Below are 6,000 nucleotides of genomic sequence, written 5' to 3'. Positions count from 1 at the left end.
TACACATCTATTATTCTCACCTCGGTTTTTATTTTGTAAAAACAACGCCTTGATAAAAAAAATAAAATGGAATGCAATACCTGAATTGTTTTTGTCTGCTGGATTGATCAACAACATTAAAAGTTTGTATATGTGTACATACACACACTCAAATGAAACATCTGTTTAAAAGGATGACAGCTAAGTAGACAGAACAGAGAAAGTGGAATCACCACCTAGTCTAACATCTGCTTTAGGCTACAGCAGTAAAAAAAAAGAAAAAAAAAGCAATTCATTTCCATTCAACATCTTTCAGTCACAAAAGGCCTCTTGCACGAGATAAAAAGACATGATAACTCATTATGGAAAAGATTGTTGAAATGCAGGCAGCAAAGCTACAGCTGTGGGTATGGAGGAGGAAAGGAAAAGGATTTATTTCAAAAGCAGATGTATCTAGGGAGTGGGGAGAAATTCAATTCAGTTGCCATTTAAAGGCGAATCCACCTAATGCTTACTTTACAATAGAATAGGCAGGACCAAACATAGACATAGACCCATTGACAGAGGGAGACCATTGGGGAGGGAGACCACAGGGCAGGGCCATCTCAGTGGTGACCCCATCTGTGCAACTCTCTCCTGGACTACATTGATCTAGGTGGACCCATGATGTGATGTGGTACAGGGCACTTGCTTATTTTCCTATGTAGGTAGTGCTATTTCAAGACATAGCACACCCAATTCAATTTTATTATCCATTTCTAATAAGGGGGAGCTTGAAACTCTAGACAAGACTAGATAAACTCTAGATAATGTGGTGGTGGAGTTGACAGTGGTTTTGCCCTAGGGTTGCCATACGTCTGGATTTTCCTGGATATTACAGAGATTTCAAAGGTGAAATTGACTTCCAAAAGGTGGCACAACCCTATCTTCCCTCTGTTGACAATATTCAAGTGCAAGCTAATAGAATAGAATTGTAGAGTTGGAAGGGACTATTAGAGTCATCTAGTCCAACCGCCTGCAATGCAGGAATATTTTGCCCAACATGGGGCTCTAACCCACAACCCTGAGATTAAGGGTCACATGCTCTACCAGCTGAGCTATCCCAGGTCCGAGCTGAACTGAACTGAAGCCTAACTGTTACAGCTTTATTGTTTGCAGCAAAATCTTTTAATTGTTTGGTATAGATTTTGCTGAAATCATAACGATTGTTTCATTGCGTTGGTGTTTTATGGTTGTTGCTACGTGGAGAATGAGGAAGGGGATGCAAAAGCAATAAAGAAATACATTTGTGTAGCAGTGGTGGGGAATCAGATGCTTTTGAGCTCCAGTTCCCATCAGCCCCAGCTAACAAGGTCAATTGGCAGAGTGTATGGAAGTTGCAGACCTGTAATATCTGGAGGACCAGAGATTCCCCATCTAGTGTGGATCTCTAGTGGTACCTTGGTATATGCCCCCTCCTTTCTTTCATGAAATTTCATGAAATTTGCTCTACGCGGGGCTGCCCTTGAAACTGTCCCACAAACTCCAGCGGGTGCAGAATGCTGCAGCGAGGCTCCTCACAGGGTCCCTGCCATGGGAGCATATTCACCCAGTGCTTTACCAGTTGCACTGGCTCCTGGTGGAGTATAGGGTCCGGTTCAGGGTGCTGGTCTTGACCTTTAAAGCCCTTTGTTGCTTAGGGCCCTCGTATTTACGGGACTGCCTACCCTGGTATGCCCCGCAGAGGACCTTAAGGTCCATGAATAACCATAGTTTAGAGGTCCTGGGCCCCAAGGAAGTCCTCCACCAGGGCCAGGGCCATTTCAGTGATGGCTCTGACCTGGTGGAATGCTCTGTCCCATGAGACTAGGGCCCTGCAGGATTTAACCTCCTTCCGTTGGGCCTGTAAGACAGAGCTTGGCCTTTAATTTGAATTCAGCCTGATCTTTTATTTCCCTTCTCTTCCCTCCCCCTCCCCATTTATGAAGGTCACCCGCTCTGAGACCCCCACAGCTAATTCTCCCCTGGCCTCATTGCTGGCCCAAGTAGGACCAATTCAGCCAGCTAGGGATTATCTCATTGATTTTTGATTTTTATTGTTATTCATGTTTTTATACTGTATTTTATGCTGCTTTTATAACTAAGTGTTTTAAACTGTGTTAAAGTGTGACGCCACCTGCGTCAATTCTGTGAACCTAGGACTAAATCTCATTGTGTTCAATGGGATTTACTTCACATACTATTGTGCTATCACAGGGGTCAGCAAACTTTTTCAGCAGGGGGCCGGTCCACTGTCCCTTAGACCTTGTGGGGGGCTGGACTATAATTTGAAAAAAAATACTGGACGAATTCCTATGCCCCACAAATAACCCAGAGATGCATTTTAAATAAAAGGACACATTTTATTCATGTAAAAACACGTTGATTCCAGGACCATTCATGGGTCGGATTTAGAAGGCGATTGGTCTGGATCCGGCCCCTGGGCCTTAGTTTGCCTACCCCTGTGCTATCAGAAAACGAACAAGAAGAAGGAAGGCAACCAGAGAGAGCTGTCTAGATATCAGAAGGCAGACTACTGCATTCTATTTAGTTTTGGAAACAGCTGAGGTATGAAGTTTTGTTTATCTGGAGCAAAAGAGTCAGGCCGCCTGAACCCCAGAAGTTTCAAGCGTTTATGTTCTAATCAAGGAAATAACAAACACTATCAATTCCGATGACTATAAAACAGTTGGAGGGAGGGAAGGTTTATTAAAAACTCCACCACTAAAATTAATAGAACTACAATTGCTGCAGGTAGATCAAAATTAAAATGTAAGTCTCAACAGCAGTTTTTGCTATTGTCACCAATTTGGAGGTAGTTTGTCCTTGCTGTAAGAATCAAGGAAGTTGTTTAATTTGCAACTCAAAAAATACATAAGGGGGGAGGGTAGCCCCATCAGGAATAGCAAGGAAGCTCCTTCTGTGAGCAATCCTTCCTGCACTCACAAGAAATTACTCCGGGCTAGGGGTCTGAAACCATGATGAATATTGAACTATATTGGTATTTTGGTCGTCGAGGTCACAAACAGCCCTCCCTGAGTCTAGGCTTTTGATTATTCAGAGTTTTAACTCCAAGCTTTCAGACTTCAGGCTCTTTGAGTCTCCATGCAATGGAGGATGGGGAATTGTACAAGAGGTAGCGATGGCTACTAGCTTAGATGGCTTTAAAGGAGTGTCTCCACCCCCATCCTTCTGCCTGGACACTGAGGTCCAGCGCTGAGGGCCTGCTGACAGTTCCCTCACTGCGAGAAGCAAAGTTACACGGAACCAGGCAGAGGGCCTTCTCAGTAGTGGCACCCGCCCTATGGAACACCCTCGCATCAGATGTCAAAGAAATAAACCATAGCTGTCAACCTTCCCTTTTTTTGTGGGAAATTCCCTTATTCCAGCGCCATTTCCCGCTGCTTCCCGCTGCTATCCCGGATTGTTAGATATCCCATAGACTGTCCCCAGGGCAGGTGAGGCTGCTGATCCCTTATTTTCAAATCTGAAAGTTGATAGCTATGGAAATAAACAACTATTGGACGTTTAGAATAGATCTGAAGGCATCCCTGTTTAGGGAATTTTTTTAGTGTCTGATGTTTTAATGTATTTTTAATCTTTTGTTGGAAGCTGCCCAGAGTGGCTGGGGAAACCTGTCGGATTCTCTAGCCTCAGTCAGAGGTAACTGGCCACTCTCCAGGCACTCGGCTTGAGATCCTGTTGACCTCCCCGTCTGCGTCTCCCTGCAGGATACAGGCTAGGTCACTATCGGCAATCCCACTCAGCGTGAGAGGGACACACCACTCCTCCCTCCTCCCTGCCTCCCCAGGGAGGGGGAAAGAGACAGACAGAATTCTATTTACATCGCTTTATTTCTGTCTTTGCAGCAGTACAGAGAAACGCGTCTGTACTCTCCAGTCTCCAACAGTAGAGAGAGAGAACTCCACCCCTGTACTTCCAGTACAGGTCAGATGACACTCTGAGCTAACATCCGGTGCTCAGAACAGTGAATAGACTGCCCCTTCATTCCCATGGTACAGTCCCAAACATTCATATCCTGTTTTGCTTTGCAGCCACCTGCAGCTCGCTCTTGCATTGCTGCTTTTTCCTGACAGATGGGCGGGGTATTATTATTATTAATAATAATAATAGTTGTTGTTGTTGCTATGTAGACAAATTCATAGAGGATGGGGCTTCCATAGCTGCTAGTCAGGATAGCTATGTTCTGCCTCTATGGGAATACCATTTGTTGGGGATTACAGGTGGGGAAAGCACTGTTACTCTCAGGTCTTGCTTACAGGCTTTCCACGGGCATCTGGTTGGCCACTGGGAGAAGAGGATGCTGGACTAGATGGATCTTCTCATTATTTTTTTATTTATACTGCCCTTCATCTGCTGATCTCAGGGCGGTTCACAACATCCTTGGCCTTTGATAGCCATCTTCAACTATTTCAAGGGCTGTCACATGGAAGATGGAGCCAGTTTGTTTTCTCCTGCTCCGGAAGGTAGGACCCAAACCCAAGTAACACAAAAGGATATTCTGACTAAGCATCAGAAAGAACTTTCTGACAGGAAGAGCCATTCAACAGTGGAATTATCTCCCCCTTGGGAAGTTGTGGACTCTCCTTCCTTGGAGGTTTTTAAGCAGAAGTTGGGTGGCCATCTGTCATGGATGCTTTAGCTGAGATTCCTGCATTGCAAGGGGGTTGGACGAGGTGACTCGCAGGATCCCTTCCTACCCTACAGTTCTGTGATTATGTGATTATCATGCCAGGGATACTCTGCAAAGGAGAGGGTATGAGAAAAAAGTTTGAGGGAGGGAAGAGTGTGGGAAAGCAGTGATTTGGAGGATAGTGTCTTAAGGACAATGGAGAAATGGAGGACTTGATCATTCTTGGGGTCCCTTCCAACTCTACAACTCTACAATTCTATTATCCTATTATTTTAATCCAGCAGGGGTCTTCTTATATTCTTTCTCATTCTGAAGAAAAGGTAAGGGCTACAAAAGGTCTTTGATTGTGTCAGTTGGAGTCTAACAACATTCTGAAGGGTGACAAGTTCTCCATCATTGCACTAAGGAAATTATTTAAGCTTTCAAGTCACTACGAGACTCCACTTCTTCTCTAACAGAGCCGATTGCCTGGTATCTCCCCAAAGCTCTTGACAACCAGATGGCTACTGACATCCAAGACCCAAATCTTGTTGCTGGGCTACAGCCTCCATCATCCCTGGCCATTGGGTAACCTGATGGGGGATATGATCCAATGACATGGGGGAAGCCACAGGTTAGTTACCCAAGCTATAGGAGAAAGAGTTCTTGGACCTCCGGGAAAGTGAAATTGTGATTCCAGAGCAGATGGGAAAAGAATACCTGCATTTATGAAAAATGCAGGGCTCTTTTTCTAGCTGGAACTCACCACAACTCAGTTCCGGCACCTCTCAGGTGAATGTCATTGCCATTCTAAGAGAACGAGGGAGTTGTTCATGGTGAGTTCCGGCGCCTCTTTTTCTGGAGAAATAGTGCTGCCAAAATGTATATTAATGCTACACTTTGAATGTCAGCTTGCCACACTGTCTATCAAAGCACAGGATGTTAGATAATATTCTGCTTTTCCTTACCATAATGTTTAGCAGTTTAAACCAACTAGTGTTTAATAGGGATGCACTGTTAAACATAACTGAATGTTAAAACGCTGTTGTTAATTTATGACTCCTTATTTTCCTCTGTAGGGAGAAAGCCTAAGAAAAGAGAAAAATCACTCGAGGTCTGAAATGTGTCTACTGAAGAATTACCTGAATTAATAAAATATGAAATTAAATAATTATTCTTACAATTATAATTTGACAAAAAGCGCCGTAAGGAAAGATTCTTATTACTAGTGCTACGTAATTATGTAATTGAGTAATTAGTAATAAATTACCTGCTGGTAATGATAATATCTTCACTTGGAAAAAAAGGTCTAAAAATATATTGCTTTTTCTGACCTGAGTTATTTTGTCACCTGGTGTGACATCAATGGA

The sequence above is a fragment of the Podarcis bocagei genome, assembly GCF_964188305.1.
Source record: "Podarcis bocagei genome assembly, chromosome: 6".
Classification (NCBI taxonomy): Eukaryota; Metazoa; Chordata; class Lepidosauria; order Squamata; family Lacertidae; genus Podarcis; species Podarcis bocagei.
Note: the sequence above shows the minus strand (reverse complement) of the source record.